Source organism: Pseudophryne corroboree, chromosome 3 (genome assembly GCF_028390025.1).
Source record: "Pseudophryne corroboree isolate aPseCor3 chromosome 3, aPseCor3.hap2, whole genome shotgun sequence".
Classification (NCBI taxonomy): Eukaryota; Metazoa; Chordata; class Amphibia; order Anura; family Myobatrachidae; genus Pseudophryne; species Pseudophryne corroboree.
In genome coordinates this window covers 283,282,630-283,307,432 of record NC_086446.1, presented here as the reverse complement: position 1 = coordinate 283,307,432, position 24,803 = coordinate 283,282,630, and the positions used below count along the sequence as shown (strand labels likewise).

Genomic DNA, 24,803 nt, shown 5'->3' with positions numbered 1-24,803 from the left:
TTAGCTTGGTTCTAAAATTATTTTACATTTCTGGTTATACATAGAGACCAATAATAGTTTATTTTAGCACTATTTCTGTTATGGAATAAGCATAGTGGATGATTTTTTCTTATGTCTATCTATTAAGTTATTATATTCTGAAAACCATGTAGAATGTGTAGTTGCCACATAATTTCCATAACTTTTAAGTTTGGTGCTATTCATCAACCCTTTAATGCAGGATATATCAGAGGAATCTCCAGCATTAAGGGGGTCATTCCGAGTTGATCGCCAGCTGCATTCGTTCGCTGTGCAGCGATGAGGCAAAAAAACGGCACTTCTGCGCATGCGTATACGGCACAATGCGCACGCGTGGTGTACTATTACAACGAACAAAGACGTTTTGCACAGGGTGTAGCGATGCTTTTCAGTCGCACAGGCAGCCGCAGAGTGATTGACATGAAGTGGGTGTTTCTGGGTGTCAACTGACCGTTTTCAGGGAGTGTTCGGAAAAACACAGGCGTGACAGGAAAAACGCAGGCGTGGCTGGTGAATGCAGGGAGTGTCTGTGACGTCAAATCAGGAACTGAATGGTCTGAAGTGATCGCAAGCGCTGAGTAGGTTTGAAGCTACTCTGAAACTGCACAAAAATATTTTGTAGCCGCTCTGCGATCCTTTCGTTCGCACTTCTGCTAAGCTAAAATACACTCCCAGTGGGCGGCGGCATAGCGTTTGCACGGCTGCTAAAAACTGCTAGCGAGCGATCAACTCGGAATGACCACCAAAGGGCCTAATTCAAAGTCAATTTTGTTTATAAATCTACGTGTGTTTTTTTTAAATGCGCAGGAGCTGATCTGCCAGTGGGCAGATATGTTTCTGCGATGCCACTTGCACTGCCCCAAAAGTTGTGATTTTTGCCCTCACCTTGGACTTGGTGCTGGTTAATCTTTGTTTTTTGGGACAGCTGTTAATTTTATCGCCACGGGTCCACCTTTGGTTCAGCAGCTCACCTCGAAATTCATTTTCTGGGGGAACCAAAAAGAACAAAATATTAGTATGTAGAGAGACATGAATCTAAAGTTATATATTCTCATCCCCCCCTCATTTGCTTTCCTGTGAAATATCTGCATATTGGGCCTGATTCATGTTTATAAGTAAAGCAAAAAAGCAAGCAACTGGGCAAAACCATGTTGCACTGCAGGTGGGGCAGATGTAACACGTGCAGAGAGATTTAGATTTGGGTGGAGTGTGTTCAGACTGAAATGTAAATTGCAGTGTAAAAATTAAGCAAACATGTGTGGGCTACATGCAAAAGCAGCCAGTTACCCTACACAGAAAAAATAAAAATGCATTTGCTCCCCTTGCATAGCAACATGGTTTGTTCCATACACAAAGTTACTTGATTTTTTTGCTTTACTTTCAAACATGAATCAAGCTTATTGCCATAATTTTTCAGACAACATTTTTTAGGACTATATAGAGTGTTACAGATTTCTGTAAACATTAGTATATAAAAACAAAGCATCAGCATCATTTTCTTTTTACAATCATAAAAAACTGGGATGTTGAAGTTTCTTCTCCAATACGGTCCTATGTGGTTACTGCTCTGCCTAGGTATAATATCTGCTCCTACAGTACAATGTGAAATGTTTTATTATGTTTTACTGCTGGTATGATTTATTTAACAAGAGCACTCCGAACCCTTTACGAAAGAGGAAAAAGCCAGGTGCGAGACATAGCGTCATACATCCGCACATTTTGGGATTTAAATAAAAAGGGTATAAGGACAGATTCATGATGTAGAGTGACACTTGAGTGGTGTTGTTGGGGGTTGCTTGATGCTGGGGGCTTGGATGTAATGAATACTGAATTCTGCACTGTGATTTGCTTGCCCACAAATCTTCCACAGCTGCATTTATAAAACCTGATGGATCATAGTGCAGCTGGGGGGTGGGGGCACAGCTATTATACTCCTGCTCTCCTCTGTCACTCCCTCTTTTGCATTCACTGTAATGAATCTCGCCTGCAGTAAAAATGGCATTTTCCTCCATCCAACTCCAGACGCCTTCTCTCTCCTATTACTGTTCTTATGACATCAAGTGTTTTGTCGTGTGGCAAGATATCACAACATGCCAGTCAGCAAGGCTTTAAATGCTAATTGTGTTTTTTTGCTGTTCACAAACATAAGTGCTAGTGATTGATAGGTGCCAGGATATCTCCGCTCATACCAGGCGGAAATGTATCGTCTGTTTAACAGCAACTGGCTGCGATGTTCAAATCTTTGCTCCAGTATCAAATATTATCTTGTCTCATGCTTTTGTTATTATTGATTTTTGCATAGCAAACAATTTCACACAGAGTCGTGCGCACAGAATTTGTCAAACATGGTTTCCCTGGCCAACTGAGCTGACAATGTAGTTTTGGACGACTTGGACTCAAGGTGACTTGTCCAAGGTCAGAGGGAGATGACAATGGGATTTGAACAAGGGTTTCCAGCACGTTTCTCATCTCATCCTGGGAACAAGTGCCCAGAAGAGTAACTGCAGCATTATGAGTATTATGAACAGTAATGGGCCAAAGTTTCATTCATAATATTTGTGATTTAGAGCTTTGCTTGCTGGAAGGTTATGCAGCAGTCACCGGTACGTCTCTGTATTATACTACTTGGCCACACCAACACAGGAGGTGATGAAATAAAGTTTCAAGCGCATATCACAAAATAAAACTTTACGCTTTTATCTTGTTTTGTGGGGCACAGGCCAAGTAAACTCATTCTAGTGCTCAGTGTCACGAAAATAAGAAAAAAAAAGTCACTGTATTTATTGGTGCAAAAGGAAATGACTTCACAAAAAGAATTAATGAAGAAGTACATTCAAGCCAATGAATCTATCATGAAAAGTTCACCAGTATGAAGACTGGCACTTTGTACCAGTAACATCTATTATATAACCATAAAAAACTACAACTGGCTTTTTGGTAAAGTGCCTTTCAACAGATCTCCCACAAATGGATTTTAATGTCAATCCTACTTGCATTACCTTGAAATATGTACATCTCCCCCCTTGACACACACACACACACACACACACACACACACACACACACACACACACACACACACACACACACACACATTATTTCATACCGTGAAAAGAAGCACATTACACTTTGTGATACATTTTCCTAGAGCAGTGTTATGACTAATAGTAATAAAATGATAATAAAGGCAGAATCCTGCAGATACAAGGATTGTTCTTTAGCCTGCGGGTGGGTTGGTAAATCTATGAATGAAATATTTATAACGACTTGCTACTCATAGAAATTAGTAGTAATGTTTACATTCTTCATATGCTATGAAACATTATTCATCCACGTGTGACAATCTCCCGAGGAATGCCACTGCAAGCATTGATCTATATATATATTTATGCATTAGTAGATAAGCTATATATAAAAATATATGCACAGTCTTATTTCTTTCGTAAGATTTATATGACTTACTTTTATATTACAAATAAATAAAATGAATGGCTCCCTAGCTGCTGTAGTGCTCTGCTGACAGGCCACTGAAACATATGTGTGTCCCAAACTAATGTAGCCAGTGGATATAATATGCCCATCTGGACCAGAACTGATGGACTGGAGTGGAAATGCTGTTTCATTGGCCTATGAGGGATGACATGGACATCTTCAAGACCTGATAAACTTCTTTACGTTCCAAATTACTAGATTTGGTCAGTTTGCTTGTATCATGTGTGGCCAAATTAGGTACAGATCTAGTTTTAAAGCAATTAGTGATCAAAGTGTTAAGCTAGGTACACGTTACCCAATTATCAGGCCAATCAGCCGATAATTGACTGACCAACCCGATAATTGGATAGTGTGTATGCAGGTCAATGGTCATATCGGGGTGGATAATGTAGTGTGTGTTACACGTGCTATACCTTTCCTGACCTCCCAATCCCATTGTAGAGATCAAAATAAAGCAAACACTGAATGAAAAATAGTTCAGAGTGTAACGGTACACATGGTACCAATAATTGTTCTGTCAGATCGGAACATTTATCAAATCAGCATACACTATCGGATAGTCTGTACCCAGCTTAAGTGAATATCTTGATTAATAGCTGTATATTACTGATTTGACATAAAACCCCAACATTGTTGTCATAGTAACTATTTTATTATGTAACAATTGTATCACTTGGGATCAAGTTGATACGGATGCTGTTTATCCTAACTGAATGGGATGGATTGAGATACTGTTTTATCTCAGTTTCTGATATTTGGGGCACTTCAAACTATCAAGAAATAGAAAGCCAATGTACTTTTTAATTTCTTAAAATTATTTATTATAATAAAAAGGTTTTTATGCATCGGTCTCTATCCCTATATCCAATACTAATCCTAATTATATATATATATATATATATTATATATATATATATATATATTGTACATAGCTACACAATAAATCTGGAACTCTCCTATATGAAGCCCAACTACCTGTGTGCACATAGTATATAATATTTTCATATATCCACATACTGTAGCAAGGTAAAGAATTCCACACCACACACGGCACTACAAAAAAATAAATAAAGAGCTGCTTCATCCATTCATACATGCATATATATATATATCTGAGCTGAAGTACAAATACAATAATGAGTGTTTATCTAATCCTCTCTGCCACTCCTCTGCATCAGGTTGCTATGTTGGGAAGGAGGTGCTACTGTAACTGAGTAGGCATCTGTGCAGCCTAGCTTTGTAGGAGAAGTGCACGGTGTTGATTGGTTGAGTAATACAATGGGATGGGGCCAGTGATGTCCATGCAGTTCAAATGACTGCAGTGACAGGAACTGTAATAAAAGTGAGGATGGGACTAAACCTGTCTGTAATGGAGTATGAAGGAAAAATTTATTATTTACTTAACAGTTATTCAATTATGTTACTACTGTAGTTCCTAGTGAACTCTCAGGTTGAATATTCAGTCACCCTTAAAAATGTCTGCCTCTACTGTACATTACGTTCAGGAATATCATACTGAGATATGTTACCATATGTAGTGACCACAGCTATTGAAATCAGTAGTGAGTAACTCACTAACTTACTGCATTTTCACTTTATTCTTATTTTTTGACAGCTGGGAGTTCACAACTAAAGGGCTACAGTGCCTGATCTACAATATGCCTTACGTAAAACAACTCATGACAACATCACAAGTATTCAGGTAAAAGTTTCCATACCTTGAGAAAGCCTATTCAAACCACACCTGAATCGTACAGTCCTATCAGGACTCTTTTCCCAACAGTTGGGAAAAACATCCCATTCCTACTGTGCTGCAAACATCTGCTTTTTTAAGGAAGGGTGTAGCCTAGAACTTTTAGGACGAGATGTCATGAAGTCCGAGTTGGCCAGAGGTGCAAGTTCCTAGCCTAACTTGGACGGGTTTTTTAAAGCGGCAATCATGTACTTACATTGCAAAAACCATGCCTTGGAAACAATTGCCACTTTAAAAAACGTCCGAATTTGGCTGGGAACCCAAAACCTCTGGCCAACTCGGACTTCATTACATCCACCCCTAATGCTATACACGATCCTGGGAGATGCGACATGCACCAACTGGTGTGGTAATGTCCCTGATTGGATAAAGCCAAAAGTTGTTACAGCATGTCCAGAAAATTATTTCTAAGTGACAGAAGAGGAGCCTGCAAGGAAACAATGGTATATGTCCATTTCTACAGCACAGGTGACAAGTATGGTAATAAGGGGTGTGATACAGGAGGCTGGCGGTCGGGAGGCCGGCAGTCACATGACCGACACCGGCATTCCAACAATTAGAACAATTAGAATGCCGACAGAGGATGGGGTCATTATTTTAAACCTTCCCTGTCCCCTACCCTAACCCACTTTGGGTGGCGGCTAGGGCTAATATAGTGGGTATGGTGGTGGCTACGGCTAACCCCCCCCCCCTCTAGAGCCTAACTCTAACCCTGCCTCGGGACCTAACCCTAACCATCCCCCTAATACTTACCTATGAGATGTTGGCAGTCAGTATTCTGGTATCGGGATTCCGAATGGTGTCGGGATTCTGGCGTTTGTCATATGATCGCCAGTATCCAAACCGCCGGAATCCTTTCAGCATCCTGTAATAAGGGCTACCTGTAGGAAATAACTGACAGGAAATATGTTGTATGCAGGAAAAGAACTACCGTAATGACTCCAAGCAACTTCAGTTCTGAAAATCCATGGAAACATTTACATTTAGTTTGGAATGTTATTATTAGCTCTATTATATACACTATGCAAACGCTTCTTTTGAGTTTTAGTAGTCCTTTAAGACATACAGTAGCTAAAGTAAAATATAAAGTGGCTGTAACTTATTAATTTATTTTGCACTGGACCTAAAGTTAATTTACATACATAATGTAGTCACTTATTTAGAAGCAAATGCTGTTTATGTTGTGTTTTGTTATTAAATAAAAGGGATCTTTTAATTTTTTTTGGTCCCTTTCCCTCCCTGTCAGGTTTTATAAGATCACCCCCTTAACAAATAAGTCAGTTCAGTGACATATATAACCATTTACTAAGGAGAACCATATCTATCTACAGTACAAAGTGACAAACTGGAATATTTAGCTGCCACTGTTGAGTAAATATTAGTTTAGTGCTGGCAGACAGGCATACACCATAAAATAGACTGTTGACAAAATGATACAATAATTCTCCTTTATTATTGTTAATGCACATAATTCATCAGCTCTCATCAGTGAAGACAAAATAATTCCCCCTATACTTCTCCCGGAGTATACAGGAATTTCTCTGCAGAAATCAGTGTATATTATAGGACAAATAATGGTGCAAATCAGCTGTCAACGTAAAGCAAGATGTAGATATTGGGTTACATAAAAGCTGATCTAAGATATCTCATTTCAGGTGACCTACAGGGATCAGATGCAGATGGAGTTGCATAGTGCCGGATGGGTGATGAGAAAACATTCCGAACTCAACAAGAAACAGTTATTCTATGAATTCACACACCTCTACCTCAAAAAGATATAATACACATGATAAATTATGTTTATTAATTCACAGGGAAGGAATGTAGAAAAATTCATTTATGTAGACGGAATCACTATGAACTAGTTAGATGGATCACTGAGGTGTGAGGTATAAAGTATGATACCTCAGTGATGTTATTGCTTCCTAGTAAACTAATATATAGAGGGGAAAAAAATCAAAGGAGAGACTAAGGAATTCAATTGTTGTTTGGGTGCCCTTAAGTAATGGGTGCACGGAGGCAGCTATTCAATTGTCTACTGAAAGGGCGCAACTGCATGACATCTGCGTGTAGCCTAATGAGGGGGTGAGCAGAAATCTGTGAAAAGACGGCTGTTTGGGTGCTCAACCAGATTTAGCTGCTTTCTGGGAGAAATTTAAAAAAATTGAGGGCGCCAAACGTAATGGGTGCCCATCAGAGCAATTCAATTGTTGCTCTGATCGGGCGCCCATTCCTTTATAAGCTCCCAAATAGATGGGGAGCCCCGCCTCGGCACCTAAGCCACAGACTTTTCTTCTCGCACCTCAGAAGGCTGTGAGAAGATATGTCACTCCAGCACCTAATGGGTGTCTAAACAGAGCAACAATTGAATTGCTCCTTATTTGTGTCTAAATATAGCACATGTGGGCGCGACAAGCGTGATAAGTAATGCAGTCAACAAAACAACTGAATAGCTCTATCAGGTGCCCCTTACTTATCGTCGCCCAAAAAACTATTGAATACACCCCACAGTGTTCTTGAAGATTCTTTCAGCCCACAAAATGGCTGCCTCCACTGCATGCATTATTTTTACTTTGAATGAACCTGGAAAATAGTAGGTTCAGTATATTACTGTACAACCATAGGGTATACGTAATAATATAAAGGACAATATCTTTATGTGCAATATGTTCCATTATATGATGACTAGTTACCAGCCAGTCAAAATAATGGAACAACATAACAGTAATGTCAGCGCCGGTGGCTGTGCATGCTGGAATGGAGCAACACTTAAACTGTTTCATCGGACGCAATTTAGTGGCGCCGGAGCGCAAAACACTTGAATTCCCCCCCACAGAGGTGAGGAGCAGCTTTAGCCTTTTATTATATAGGATAACAAGACCAGGGGGGCTAGAAGTGAACTTGTTATGTATTATAGCTGCTATTACAGCATACTGTTTTCCTAGGTTTGCATATATTAGAATTCTTTGTAGCTTTTCACAATAGATTGGGTTAATGCAGTATTGTAAACATGATACATTTGGCACCGTACTATTCTGCCTGGTTTTCAGCAGGAAAACATTGATTTGGTTGATGATAACGTATCCCATACAGTATCTCATAGGAATGGGCCAGGGATTCATTAAAAGACCACCTGAACTCAGAATATTCACAGGGTACAATAGTCCAATGCAGTACAAAGTATAGTGTATCAATTTAGCCTTCCAGCTAAATGCATCACTGTGTACTTTATACAGGAGCTGAATGAAACCCTGAGAGACCTTAATATTAATCATCAAAGTGCAGGAATAGATTTTCTCAGTCACTCTGTGTGCACACATCCATCCTTCTACTGGAATACATTTTCCACACTTGCTTGTTCTATTATTCTGCACGCAGTAAAGAAGGAAAAAAAATTATGCAGGAAGGCGTGAAAGCACCAATAGGAGGGGGTGCCTAACAATCTAGCGCATTGTAACAATAAATTATTACTCCATATTTCTCTACCCACTTCCTTGCTGATATTTGTGGCTTGCGGACAAATTAGGAAGAAAATGTATTGTTAGTGTACAGGGGAGAAATAAAGGTCTATCAATATTCCTCTCACAGTTATGGAAAAACTGTCCTTTTACAGGAATGATCTCTAACCACTTCCTCTCTCCTTCACCCAGCAATCTGCATTTATTTGGACAAAAAATAAGATTACATTCCTTTAAATGCTGCCAACATGCTACTCATGATTCCAGGATTTATGTTATACAGATATAAAACTTTCTTACAATCTATTTCTAATGCAGTAATAGGTATCTGTTAAGGGGCCATGCAAGAAGCTGATACAAATGTATGTTTTTACTCTAAAAAGATGCATACACAGCAGTTAGATTTAATTAGTTATAGGATATTCTTTCTGGGTCTGTTTAAAGGGCTTCTGCCGCGTCTCAAATCGTATTAATATACAAACAGATCTATGAAGAAGACTTGTCAGCTACACACAGTGGGGCGGCCATTTTGGAGGCCAAACCAATATTTAGCCTATTAATTCACAAGGGAATTTACTGACTGTACTCCTATGAATATTGGTTGACCCCATAAAATGACTGTCTCTACTCTCTGTGATAGGTTCATAACCTCCAAAACGTCATCTGGTTTTCATGTATATTTGGCCACTAGGTGGCATTCTGTTCCTGTCTATGTACTTTTGATTAGCCTTGATGTGGTGAAATATTTATTTTTAGTCAATAGAGAAATCAACACGGCAGATCAGATGTTGATAAAAGTCAAGAGGAGCAAAATAATTTGTCAAACTTGACAGATCTTGTGTGTCACAAATGTAAATGGTGTAATAAAATAATTTAGTGAGTATTATTTTGCAAAATGAAATTGCTTAAAAATGCAGTTTGAATATATTAGTTCAATATTTTTATTAATACAACTTTTCTTTTAAACTTTCTTGCTTTGAAAAATAAGTTTTTGAAGAAAAGTAATGAAATGATGGTAAATAGAACTCGTTACCGGAAAGAATCAGTATTCTACTCAGATTCACTTCCTGCTCTCTAGGTAGAATAACTGGGGGGGAGATGTATTAACCTGGAGAAGGCATAAGGAAGTGATAAACCAGTGATATGTGCAAGGTGATAAAGGCAGCAGCCAATCAGATCCAAACTGTTAATTTACATATTGGAGCGGATTGGCTGGTGCCTTTATCACCTTGCACATATCACTGGTTTATCACTTCCTTATGCCTTCTCCAGGTTATTACATCTGCCCCAGGATGTTTAAAGTTAAATAAAGTAGTAAGTAAATAAATAAAGTAAATAAATAAATCCTGATATGAAATAATTATATTTTTCTTATACAGTAACTTATTGAGAAGGAGAGGTATATTCTGTGATGGAAAGTTTATGTACTAGTGAAAGTAAATAACAGGTCACCTTCAGGTGTACTCGGCCTATAAATGTCTCTCTTTTATTGTCCCTGAGAATACATGGCAAAAGAAATATGTTATCCGCACTGAGGGGGAGGAGGTATGGACAGAGTAAGCAGTAGAGAATCCGACAGCAGGTTGGGAAATGAGAAATTGGCAGGTGGGTCAAGTGGTCCTTATCTCCTGTCAGTCTATGCCTTTGTAACTGGGGAATAGAAAACAGACGTTAACCATCCATCTGTCCGCTGCTGACAAAGTAAAGGTGACAAGAGGAGGTCTCTTACTACAGGGATGACAAGAATACTCCCTTTCTGGCCTTGATCTGCAGCGGTTTGCCTGCTGTCAGAGCCACGCCTCGCCTACCTGTCTGTTCCCTGGGAGACTCTCTGTCCATCTGTCATCCCACACAGGGAGTTAGGAGAAACAAATTTGTAAAGAATAGGGCAGATGTAAGTCTGATCAAACATTAGGCACGTTCAGGCTGATCAACTTTCAGAGCATTGCTAAAAAGCAAACAAAGGGAGGAAGACAGTTTTCACCAGGTAAATACATTACCATACTGGACTGGTGACTGGTCCCACTGAGGCTGTTAGTGTTATTTGAATGACACCTGTCGCCATGGACGAACATATGATGTTTTTAAAAGCACTAGTGTATATTTATGTTGGGTTGACGCGATGAGTTTAATGCTGGTGAAATGTCAGGTAAAAAGACAACGGCAGTCACTGCTACACAGTGGGTGGCACTAACACAAGGCAGGGGCAGGTGGTCAGACATAATGGGGCACTGCTTTTCTCCAGAACATTTCATACAATGGCTAAAAGAATGATGGGAAATTATACAGGTCATTCTGCTGCTGCTGCTGCTGAGTGATGCTGTGCGTTGCACACACTAATAAGACAATTTACACAACAAGCAAAGGTACAATACTTGTGTCAGTGCTACCTCAAACAAACATTTTTTTAATGAAAACTAAGTTATCTTAAATTATTTGCTATATGTCAACTTTTAGCATAAAATACAGGCACTGCAGCAGTTTCTGCCAAATGGTCAAATCTACAATTAATGCAAAGTAACGGGAAATTCATGAACGCCAGATAGTAATACATACTGCAGAACGTATGGCTCATGGAAATGATAGAAGCACCACCGAGTCTTATTATCTTTGTATATTAAGAATTATGTGTACGCCATCATGATAGTGGCAAATACATGGATCAAAATTAAAAAATAATTTAGATACCTGAGCTGGCTGCAACTGGTATCCTCATACCTGCCTATTCTTTAGATGTCCTACATAAATCCCCACAACTGCCACTGGTTTTCCCCCTAGTACTCTCCTTCATTACTTTGTCTCTGATTTAGCATCTGAACCCTTTCACATTTAGTAATAACCAAATGCAAGCTGTGTACTTTAATCTTCCAAACACAGGCGCACTGCTGTGAAAATCATACACATGCAGCTCCCCGTCATTGCATGCCCCCATCCTTTTCCATTTATATGCAAATGCTGACCTTTCACCCCAGCTGGCTACATGAAGAATTTTCCTAAAAATGCAAATAAAAGCATGCAATTTACCCTCCTCCAATGTTTTATTCCCTTTTTTATGTTAGTGTACAAGAGGCTGAGCGTAGATGGCAGAAGTAATTATTTTTATAAATCTATACTGTCGGTGGTGTAAAGCAGTCAGCTGCTCCTCTTTCTGTGCTGGTTATGGGGATGGAGTAGTTTGTCTCTGGAGCAGTCTATCTCTAAGCACATCTCGTCAAGCTCTAATTCATAAAGAAAGTGTTTAATATTTGTGCATTTTTTTTAAATAATATCTAAAATTAATATAGCACCATCAATTTCAGCTGCACTATTCAAGCAGGTGCAAATAATGGAAAACTATAGCATAAATGGTTCATCGTAATCATTAATGCTGCTGTATGTTTTATTTCCATGTATTGTACTCTTTTTTTTTTATATGTATCATTGACTTTTACATAACTTTACGCTTCCTTCCAGCCTCACTGCTTCCCTTGTTCTACTGTCCTGCTGTTTGAGCAGTATATCACTTGAACATTTTTTACATTACCTTAATATAATTATGTAGTGTTGTGGGAACAAATTACTATTGCTACAAACATATAAAAAAATAAATATTTTTTTTGTTAGTGGAGTCAATCTACAGTAGAGAGCTTATTTGATCCCTTCAGCCCATCCCACTTACACTTTAAAGTTACTCTTCCCGTTGACCACTCACTGCCATTTTATGTTCTGATGAACCAATACACAAGGACGCAGAATATCAATTTGCTAGGTTTCATTATTTATTTAACTTTTTCTTGTTTGTTTGCACTGTGTTATTGCACTTTTCACCTCATCTTTTTGTGTTATTTGTGAGTGTGCCATATCTGTGGAGGTTTTGGGTGAGACCCTTATGGGACACCCTCTTCCTGGTTCCCTGAGGCTCTCTCCTTTTGGAAAGAGATGAAGAATCAGGTCCTCAGGGGGAAGTTTTGTCCTACTCTAGGGCGAAAGGGGCAAGCCTGAGCCTAGCGGCTCCGGGGGTCGGGGTTTCAAGGGTTCCCAACTAGCTATGGCTAAGGGGGACTTGAAGAGTCCTTTTTCCCCTCAGTGAGACCTTTTGTCTCCCGAGGGGATGAGGAAAAACAGGGCCCTTCTCCATTTGGAGCTGGTACAAATCCCATGCCACCCGCATGGTTTTTGCTCTGCACTTGGTGTCTGAAATATGCACTTCGGGCTTTAATTAAAACATTTTTAAAAAAGTGACATCACTTTGTGCCTCCTGTTGCTGTTTAAGTTAAGTCACAAGTTACAAGTGAATGTAAAAAATTATATATTATTGTGTAAATTTACTAGACAATGTTCTAGGTAGCTAAATAAGCGACAGAGCAAAGATTTGAGAAGCACTGAATGCTCCCTTCAATCTTTGAACAATACAGTATAACTTCAGGCAGTGATTGACTGCATTCACTTGTGTACAGGAAAGAGCTTGTATAAGTCAGGAAGATGTCTCTGGTTCCATTGTAGGTAATTTCCCTTTAAGATTATCTTCAGATAAACTTTCCCAAGTATGGAAGCTGTCCATCACTGTGAAAGTTTCACTTTAGTCAGAGTATGCAACCTACATGCTGTATGTCAGTTCTTTCCAGAATGACATCCACAAGTTAAATTAAACACAAAATGATTTTAGTGCAGCACCCAGAGTCCAGAAACCGGTATAGTGCTCAGTAATATAACGGTGTGACATGTTAAGGAGTTTAGCTAATCCACTGTTTGACAGATGTATGAGGCAGGTCTACTAAGAGCAGATTATAATTCATCTGTCCTTTCAACTGACTCTTGCTGCTCTCCGAGTGGCTGTGTGCCCTCTGCAATGTTTTGTCTTACAATTTGGTAAGAGATTTGTGATACTTTCTAGGATAAAGACAAGAATACTCATACTAATATATAGGACAAAAGTAAAAACTATACTTATGAACTATGGAGAACATAGACATCCACAAAATTTGTTTTTAAACATTCATATATACTACATCTCCCCATTGAAGAGGATCTGTCTCCTAGACACAGTGGAGGCAGCCATTTTGTATGTTGAGCCTATATTCATGAGGAGGTTCATCAAGTCCCTCAGAAATGGTGACATCACAGGGGCATAAGGCAGTTTGTGTCTCACAGTTGTTTCAAAGTGTTTTTATGGGTTGTTTTAATCGTGAGTTGATTCAATCCTCAAAATGGCTAGCTCTTAACACTGTATGTTTAAGATAGATTTCTTTTAGGTCCTGACACACACGTGTAGGTTCAGGGGAGTCATCTCCCAGAAAGTTTTGCAATACATAGACCATAGGCTACAGTGATGGGCTGGTCGTCTGACACTTCTGGCAAATTTTCGGCCATTCAGATCACAGGGAGAGCCAGGTCGGCGGTGCGCAGTGCAGCCTTCCAGCTCACTTCGTCCACCCCCCCACCCCCCCGATCGTTTACGGTTGGCTCACAGATAAAAGGGGGCATGCCATAAGGCTGACCCCCCCTAATTCATGGCACACCACCTATGAGTGGTAGCCATGCCTACCCTTATCATGCATGTGCAGCAGAATGCCAGGCCTGCAAAATGGCCCCAGTCCATCCTTGGCTACAGCGGCTAACCCCATCTGAAAATGGTGTTAGGTGCTGGGGCTAAACTCCAGAATGCTTTTAATTCTGGAACTTGGTAAATGGGGGCTGTGGCTGCTTTTGGTAATAGAGGGTCCGTGGCAGATACAGAGATATCTGCTGCGGTCTCTCCTTCATACATTTGAGGGATCCTTAGTACTTGCGGGTAGCCCCTGAAAACTATTTTTTTTTCGGGGGGTTCAGGATGACTGACCGCCAGATGAGATGCTGGTGGTCACAATACCGACGCCGGAATCCCATTCTGTAAAATTTCAACAGGGGCAAGGTTAGTATGCTACCCTCTCTCCCCTACCCCATAACCCTCCCTTCCCGCAGCCCAACCCTAACCTGCCCCCAGTAGTGCCTAACCCATCCCTCTCCACAGCCTAACCCTACCATTCCCCTAACCCACAGCCTAATCCTAACCCCCCCCCGCCCCCCCGGGTGGCATCTACACCTAACCTTACTCCCCCAACCTTACCCTTCCCCCCCCAGCCCTATCACTAACCCGCCCGCTATACTTATGGCCTGGATGTCGGTTGTCGGTATTCTGGCGTCAGTATGCCAACTGCTGAGCTCCTGACAGCCAGCATCTTAACCGCATCTCTTTTCGGGGGATATGCAAAAATTATTCAATGATAAATAGTTGCTTAAAGTCTGCTACGAATGTAGAATCCATGAAGAAATATTTAACAAAAGGGAACACATCCTGAGATATGTCTTCAGTTTCATAAAATCTTACAGAAAGGTGATATTTATCTCCACTTCATGAGTTTGGAATTACAAATGCTAAATAAAAACAGCCACAGACAGAAAGAAGCTTAACAAATTAGATATTATGAGGGTATTGTATGGAAATGACACTCCCCAGACATTAATAAAGTTTAAATATTTAATGTGAAGAGCTCTCATTTTGGAGGCCTCATTACTTTGTTAGACAAAATAATAACTGCAGCGGAGTGGCCATGTTGTTATGCAAAGAGGTGCAAAGCTACTATAACTACATGTATATTGTCCGAATCTGATTCATGGAAAAGAAGTCTTTGAATGAGGCAAGTGGCCTGCAGGCTGACAGATTACACAGTCCTGCACAGGGTGACCAGGTTTGGTTACCTGATATACTTTATTACAAATTGGCAGACCATTGTTCTGTGTGTGGCCCCAACATGCCAGATCAAAACCAATCTGAAAGCCGAACAATTAAGTCAGTCAATAGCCTCCGGGAGCTCATCGGCCCACCTGGGAATAGAGGGGAGGGGTCAATGTGGCCAGATAAACATTAAGTTCTGATTGCTAGACCCAGCAGCTGAAGGGATAAACCTGTGTCATTTGGAATGTGTGGCCACACTGCTCACAGATTAAGCCAGTGATCAAGCCAGAAAGCTGTATTGCAGACACGTGGCCAGTAATATAAGCTGAGGGACATAATCGTACTATGCTGGACTGAAAGATCTAATAGTATATAGATTGTGTTTTAACCAGATTCTGACTGACTGTATCACCATTTCTAGGGACAGTACTCTGAACTTGACTTAAAAGGCATATTTATTAATCAATATTTGTGGGATATTAAAGATCAGACAGATGTACTATGGAGGTATTGCAGCAGATATCTCCAATATCTGCTGTGGTTCCCCTATTTCCAACTTCAACTGCAGCCCCTATAGGCAAACAATATTTATCACATCTTCATTAATAATGCTGATTGTGATAAATATGCTCCATAATGAGAAAAAATATTTTGTAGAGGGAATATATCATACAACAATACAATGATGAAAGAGTTTTCCTACGTTGAACAAGTTAAGATTTATACCATTTTCCACAATAATTCGACCACTAGGGGGAGTGTGACATTAGAGACTATTGATACTTAAGTTTACCATGGTGAAGAAAAAGGCATGGCAGCTTCAATTCATATTAACGCTACCATAGTTTATATTCCAACAACTGCGTGAACACTCATTTATTTTCACTACAGAGCTCATTGAATGTCATCTGCTATCTCTAAAGACCGGACTGTTCAGCAGCATAGCATGGTATTGTACTTTAACTCATTTGGATCGATGAACTTTGTGTTTGATACTATATAATTCCCATATATCTGTGTGAAATGGAATTATTTACTTTATTATACTGGGAGATCCTTCTCTTTCCATCTGTGGCTTCCTGCTGCCTCCATTCCCCTGGTCACAACATGTCACTGCCCCTGTCAAGTGTCACATGCAGCCTTGTCCTCACTAACATGATTGCTTGATTGGATAGTTCACTGCTTCTCACAATTAGCACCACACTCCTCTCCTGCTGACCATTCTCATGATTTGTTAGACTAATAAAGGCTGACATGAAGATTGAATAGAATAATGTGCTAAAACGCTAGTTAAGTACACCATAATAAAAGCAAGAATATTTGCTGTATAATGTACACTACAGCAACACATTGTTGGATTCATACAAAAGTTGATAGAGCTGTGTCATAAGTAATCATTGTAATTTGTAAGGAGAGGCACTCAGAAGCCATAGAAAGAGGCCATGTTTTTTTTTCCACTGGACAGGGGACAGAAGAGCAATTCCAAGTAGGAAATGAAAGACAGCTGTGTTCATTGAGCAATCTGGACAAGCTGATTATAAAATGTAATGGAAATGGGCATAACAGGGGCTGTTTATCCAGTAAATACTGGCTTTTAAATAAATGACAGTGAATGGATAAGAAAAAGGGTTAAGTATTGAAAATGTGTAAATACAGCGAGCGTGTGCAGTGGGCGGGAATCTGCACACTCAGCTACCTCTGCTCATCATGTGACTTCCAGCAATAATTCACAAGCTTCTTGGGCAATTTCACCCCTATCTAATTACACTCACTCGCACAGCAGCTCTCTGCCTCTCATGTTGTTGGTTTTTTTTTTTCTTTTTCATTTCAAACTGGCATCAGTGTTAATAAAAAGGCTGAGCCTTGAAATGACAGAGAAGGGAAATTATCCCACCCTCCCCCCTTTAAAATATTCTGCTGCTTGCATGAAGCTGGCAGATATTATTGCCAGGAAGGAAACTTCTTCAGTGCCTAAAACAAGAATATGCATTGTAGCTGACTCAGTGGAGTTTTATTAGCACTCAGCCAAGTATCTCTTCATCTGTCATTCATTATTTTTATTTGATAAATAAAGAGAACAGTTGCCAGCTGCTATTGAACTACATTTCCCATCTGGCAGACCATACTGGGAGTTGCAGTTCAAGCACAGATTTTGAGCCAACGTTTACATCCGGCTTTTCACCAGATCAAACCAAGTTTACACCTTGTATTTTGTAATTGTTGTCGCATGTGGTTTATTGCAGAGTAATTACATGCTGTATCCAATAGCAACCCAAACAGAATCAGCTTTTAGCAGTTCTACTATAGTCCATCTAATGAAAGCTGAGACCTAATTGGATGCTATGGGTTGCTTACTGCACATCTGCGCTGACTGCACTAGTTTGGTTATACATTCTGACTTTTGTTACAATGCCCAAACAGGAATAGCATCTTTCATTTAATGTAATAATGCCAATATGTTCAATAGCAAGAAAGGGGCTTAGAACTGTATTCATAGTAGTCTACTAATGACAATTTCCATAGTGCCCACAAAATCATGTCAGTGCTATGGTAACAGATAGATTATGTATATTTACACCCCTTAAATGAATAAAACATGATGCACTGTGGGGTCATTGATGAGTCAGTCCCTGCAATGGGCAAAGCAATTATCTTAAAGGACTATAGAATACATAAACTTGTAAGCAGACACTTTAATGATGGCTTGTACTATCCACTGCTTGATTATACTATGACCGAGAATTGTCTCTATCATTACTTTCTTATCACCATAGCTCAATCATAAACAAGAATAGGAGTGACATACTGTATCATAGTACTCTCATAAAGCTTCTGACCAGCAATGTTCAATAACATTTTGTGGTGATCTAGTGTAATTCTGATCATATAGGCCACTATACAAAGTAAACCTTCAATAAAAACTATACATTATTTGGCTTCCAGGTGAAATACGTAGGCAGTATTCCTCACACTGACATGAAATGGTTAACATATGTTTTTATAATCCTGAAGTCAGGCCTTTAATTCCACCAAAAGAAATGGTCTGTCCATTCTGTAGAGGCTCTGGCCTCATTCCCTAGCCAAGGTCAGGCCTCTCTCTGAAATTCCAGGCCACTTCTTACTGCTGCTTTCAGTTTATTGGTCTCTGATGAAGTCTCAGCTGTTTAATTCCCAGTAATTATGGATAGCTTGAAAGGTCTGGTGTCACCTGGTCCTACAGCCACCTCTCAGCCCCCCTGTAACCTCGCTCCGAGTGATGAGCCGTGGAAATCAGCTCCTGGAGAGTTCATTTGTAAAACAATGGAGAGCAGAGCCTGGAACAGCTATAAAAAGCTTATGAATGTATCAGGCAACAAAGGGAGATTGAGATTGTCAGGCGCTCGTCCTGTACGCCAACATAATAAAGACACAAGTGGGGTTCAAAGAAAGACACTTAACCCACAGCGGTGCTTCTGGGTCTCCATGTACTCTGTTGTATACTAGTGATATGAACAAGCTGAACAAATTATTTCTTCACGCTGAGCTCAAATTCTTTCAGGTCCCGTGTATTTCATATGTTTTCAAACTAGACCAAGATATCAGCATAAAGACAGACTGGCTAGTAGTCATTAAGAATATTATACCGCTACTTCCAACAAACATACCTCTGTCACATATGAAAAATGGATGCATGTTCCCCACAATAAAATAATAATAGTTACACATATGAACATTGAAATTGCAGAACCACTTGCATCCACTAGATTTTCTACTAGACACAAGGTCAAAGTGAAAACACGCAGCTAACCTCGTTCCTACTGTACTTCCATACATGATTAACATGGGACACAGTTATTGTGCATTATTTCTGAGACCTGCAATACAATCAAGGCTCAAATATATTTTGCTAAAGTCCATCAATCAAGAGATATTTGGAATGTTTGATCAAAACCATCTGTACAAACTGATGAAGACTATAGGTAATAATAGCCTGGTGTGCTGTGTTATAAATCCACTCATGGATACACTTGTTCATTTCAGCGATGAACTATCAAATAGAATATTAAAGGATATCTGTCATCTATACACCATGGTGGCAGTCATTTTTTGGGCTGAACCAGTATTCAGCCTATCAATACACATGTGACATCACTAAAGCATGATCGGGCTGTCTAATATGGATAAGTTCTACTTATGCATTTTGACAGGTAGTTCCTAGTGAGTGACTGAATAATTCATAGACAGCATTAACTCTAGGTGCAGAGTTTCTACAGCATACAGGCTCTTGTATTTAGGGATTCAGCATTTCACATTCAGTACTGTATGCAGGAAACTAAGCTCCTTAGGAAAGTAAAACTGAACAAAGTTTGTATAAGTGGGCTGTACTAGTGTATATGTAACTGGGCTAGATGCATCGTCACTTGGAAAGTGATAAAATGGAGAGTGAAAAAGTACCAGCCAATCAGCTCCTAACTGCCATTTTTCAAACACAGCCTGTGACATGGCAGTTAGGAGCTGATTGGTTGCCACTTTTTCACTTTCCATTTTATCACCTTCCAAGCGATGATGCATCTGGCCTACTGTCTCCATTCTTCAATAATATTTACACCTCTAAACCAGTCTTTCAAATCAGCAAACTGGAAATGGGGGATGCACTACTTAAAAAGTATACCGCCACAAAAGATCCCTTGAGGTGTAATGCACAGTCTTGAATTATATAAGAGACTAAACACAACTGGATGTTTAAAAGTCTTAGCGCAAGTAAAACCCACTTTGATCCCCGAAGCCATACATTTGTTGTAAGAAAAAAAAAACATGGCTGGTCCAGGCTACATAAGCCCTTAACTCCACACACCCCATGTGCCTCTGAAATCAGAGCAGAGAAGTGTCTCTGAATTATAATGAGTGAACAGTTCTGACACATGGTTCTCTCAGGAATGGACACAGTGGAAATCGAGTGCAAACAACTGCCAGTGTTATAAAGGAAGACCAAGTTTCTAGGCGTATAAGTGCTATTGGTGCCCTCAGGGCTGTTCAGCAGTTATAACAAGGCCCTCTAGAGTCACTACAAGAATCTCATCTAATGATTCACGCTATTATTGAGCTGGCAAATAGGTGAAATTGCTGAAGGCACTGCATAAATGTGTCCATTCCTGAGTAGGCATGTGTTTATGTGCATAAGTGAGTGATAACATTAGTGAGAGTAGGATGTTGGGCACTATTAGTGAAAGGCTACTTATACTGTAAATAATATGCAAATAATTAAACAGTTATGCCATATAAAAAGATATATTGCTATGTAAACGGTCAGAATAACAGTTTTCACATATAACAAGCAATACTATCTAACAAAACATTGAGCTGAAAAAGTAACTGCAGTAAGTTCCAGTTGCCAATGCATCCTCTGCACAGCATTAGCTGTTTGTGACCCAAGGTTCCGCAATATGACTAAACTTTTAAATAGTTTTAAAATGAGGCTTTGTGTGCCAGTGCCCCCAAGGGAGCAGCCATTATTGGTCAGCCAAAGTTACAGTACTGTACATGTAGTTGGGAGAGTTGCCCCCGGCTATGTGGTATGAATTCCTTATATTCAAAACGTATCTAATACCTCACGTATAAGAATAAAGGGGCAGATGTATTAACCTGGAGAAGGCATAAGGAAGTGATAAACCAGTGATATGTGCAAGGTGATAAAGGCAGCAGCCAATCAGATCCTAACTGTTAATTTACATATTGGAGCGGATTGGCTGGTGCCTTTATCACCTTGCACATATCACTGGTTTATCACTTCCTTATGCCTTCTCCAGGTTAATACATCTGCCCCAAAGTCGTTAACACTTAATAAAATCTTAAACCCAAATCAAAACATTAATGTACCTGTCCCTACACCTAGACCAAAACTGTAGTTAAATCCATGACAAGACCAACTTTACCACATCTCAGAACTTCTCAACATGCTTTTCCATTATGATTATTTGTTGATTCTTCTCTCAGAGCATTTACACTCTACAGTTCTCCAAACAAATAAGAATTTCCTTCTTACATTGCTGTGTGACTCTGAGAGCATCAAATACATTTATTTATGCAAGTATGTTATGGTGAGGGACATGATTGTGCAAACAAACTCCATATGCAAAAGTGGTGCTACCTAAAAGAAAATGTAAACCAAAACATACATCTCGCCTAAAATGTTGATAACTTAAATAAGATATACTGTAATTCATTAAAGAGATATGAAAAAAGTTACCTAAAATATGAACTACACAGAAAAGTAAATAGGGCACAAAACAAATGATAAAACAAGTGTTGTTTAATGTAGCCCCTAAAAAGATGTGTTTGTACATGTAATGGTTAAAAAGATACATGCATATAAAGAGCATACATGAGTGTCACAATATACATGGTGATAAACAGTACATATTATATAAATATATTAAATGACAATGTAAATAGTTTGCTACTGTACGTATTATATTTTTTAAACTTAGTACAATATAATTCTGCAGGGGACAAGCCATTGTATCCTTTACACACACTCTCATACACAGATGAGCGATGGCCCTGTTGGTTGCAGAGCTCGCCTCTCGACACACAATAATCACAGGACACAAAGCATTATGGGCAGGGAGGCGGCTCACAGCTTTGGTTTCTATGACAGCATAAAAGGCTCAGAGTGCAAACCTCTGATTCCTGGATTCCTGGTTCTTTGTTTGCCATTAATTAAAGTGACCATATGGAGCGAGCTGATAATGGCAGCAGATGATCCAGAGAAGAGAAAACAACAATGAATTTGGAAGCAGGAAAACTGGCCTGCAAAAGATTTCTAGCCCTGTGTAGATATAAAATATGATCTAAGGGGCCTGACAATCAATGTCAGATAATGTCGTAAGGCAGATCACACAAATCACAACACGCAGGCGCACTAATGGCAGCATAGACAGATAATAGCTACGACTGGGGAGAAAAAAACTTAACAATGAGACAAAGTACTTTTTCTATCTTTATACAGAAAATAAGCTTACTGCATAAAGGGCACAAAAAGATTGTGAAACTGGCAAATATCAATAATCCTAAATCCTCCATAAACCACTTTACAGAACATTAGAAAACTTTATCTTACTGTCCCAGATGCTACATTTTCTGGAACTCTGCTTAATTTTACCACAACATTTGAAGCATAACAATGTACCTCTTCCACTCTCCTTTACTTCCCACCCCAATTTCCCCTCAATATTAATGATTACATTTGTATATTTTAAGCTGCAAATATGTTACATTTTATGCTTAAACACTACAATATATATATTTTTTTGTAATCTACTGTATCCTGAACTAAACATTTCCAGAACACACTTACTGGTACATATTATAATGCAAAGGTAATTGATTTAGCTATGAAACAGAAAGCAGAAAGCAATGGGAGGTGGTTCACTCACTACAAATGTTATTCCTTTTTCCATGTTGTTGCTCTAAACACCTTAACTAGTTATATCCGGATTTGCCTGACCCAGAAATCACTAAGCCCCAAAGACAATATTTACCAGTATGCTGCAACTCATCCACAGAGTTTACTCAGATATAACTCCATACTGGGGAGTGAGGAGAGGAACCCTACAAAGTATATAGGCCCCATAAAGAATATATTAGCTTCCTTACTCCTAGGTCAAATAGTAGGTCGTCACTGGTTGAGAGCTGTCCTAGGTCCTGAATCTTCTGTTCTCTATATGTAAAGCACACAACACAATGTGACTTACCATCTTCACAATGACATCAGAGGGAGCAGTCATGGGATCTGCATGGTTAGAGGGCTGTGATGGAGAGCAGTCCTTACTCTAATAGTAAGCTGTTTGTTGGTCCCACTTAAAGCTTTTCTCTCCTTCCAGTGAGCAGTCCTGATGGCTGGGGGCTCATTCCCCTGATTACCAGGGTCATTAACAGGCTACGATCACAAAGGGTGGGGGGCTCCGGAACTCCAGCTTTGCAATGTATCTGTTTACTCTCCGAGGTGAAGGAAATTTACAGTACAGCATCAAAAAAGATGGAGCAGCTCACTTCCTTCAGGGAGACAGTGGGCAGGCCCAGCTCATCACATCAACCTATTATTGCCTCTGCTACAGTCAACAGAAGGTGCCTGGCTCAACCAAGCTGATTAATAATTAATATGCAACATTGTTGGAGCTTCTTCAATGGGGAGGGCACACGGAGGGGCTGTGCACATTACAACTGTCATTTTGGCTACCCCCGTGCATTGACAGCTTTTGGTATAGCCCAATAATTTCTAACAGAAACACCCAGCGGATGATAGATGTCTTGTGTGTGCAGGGCTGAGGGAAAGTTCCACTCTGGGTCCATTTCTGATGGGCAGGGGTGACCTTTCCCCTGACACAGAAGGTGCAACTTTACAGTGGTCCTCCACGAAACTGACAGTCTTTCTACCAGCTCTTTAAAGTCCTAGCAGTACAGTAAACAACTACACATGTCACCAGAAACAAGAACATGGAGCATTTAACTCTTTATTGACTACCCCTGTGCAAGTAGACCTGCACTACAGATATATGACTGCAGTGTTCACTTTCTGCATCACTTCCAAATCTCATATCTCTCACACAACAAAAATGACTTATAATAGGTTAGATTACAATGAGTATGTTTGCAAATCACTATTTACATACATTTACATGTTTATCCTACCATATGTCTATATGCAATGTTATAAATGATTTTTGAAGAGATGATTTTTATATTACAAATTTCCAGCCTTCATTCTGAACTAATGTAAGAAATACAACTAAATTAATTCATGCACAAATAATATGATCACCCCATGCTAAATATGCTACATTCATATACAAAATAAAACATAATAACACAATAAAATCAGGCTACAATAATAAAAACAATGGCAAGCATAAATGAAAACTGATACCACAAAAATGCATTGAGGAAAAGAACTAAAGAAACTGAGACACTAATTTCTGACATGATTTTAGTCATAATACAGTACCTATGAAAGATGTACTGTAATTCTGTTTACCTTCAACTTGGTATTATAACCAAAAAAGGAAACACATTTATATCAGTTCCCCATTTAAGATTGTTGTCAAAGAATAAACTTTACAGTATAATAAAAATAATAAATCTGTGACATGAGAACTGCAAGCTCTTAAGCAGATATATGCTGCAAAGTGTTAAGAAACATCAGTGTTTGGCTGTGATTAGAAGCTCTGTAGGTCCCCCTTCTGCAGATAGTTGTTCTAATGATATGATCTTTTTATAATGTAAAATGATTTTTACAACCAATAATACTGGAGAGGATACCAGGGTAACTACACGCAACAGAACTAGCTATATAACTCACCCCTAAACTAAACACTAAACTAGACTCTAATCACACAGAGTAATTCAGCTA

At 39.4% G+C, this 24,803-nt stretch overlaps 1 protein-coding gene across 4 annotated transcripts in view; it reads right to left on the bottom strand.

The window, feature by feature from the left end:
* The window catches only part of MYT1 (myelin transcription factor 1), an 81,372-nt gene extending 57,968 nt beyond the window's left edge, over positions 1–23,404 (bottom strand). For 3 of the 4 annotated variants that reach the window (XM_063959214.1, XM_063959216.1, XM_063959217.1), the window contains exons 1-2: positions 23,149–23,404; positions 904–1,004 (exon numbers count right to left, since the gene is read on the bottom strand). The gene's annotated coding sequence lies outside the window, so the exon portion shown is untranslated. Of the gene's footprint in view, positions 1–903; positions 1,005–4,642; positions 4,709–23,148 lie in introns of those variants that run through there. The other variant, XM_063959215.1, reaches the window with a different exon arrangement.
* Between the last annotated feature and the right edge of the window lie 1,399 nt (positions 23,405–24,803).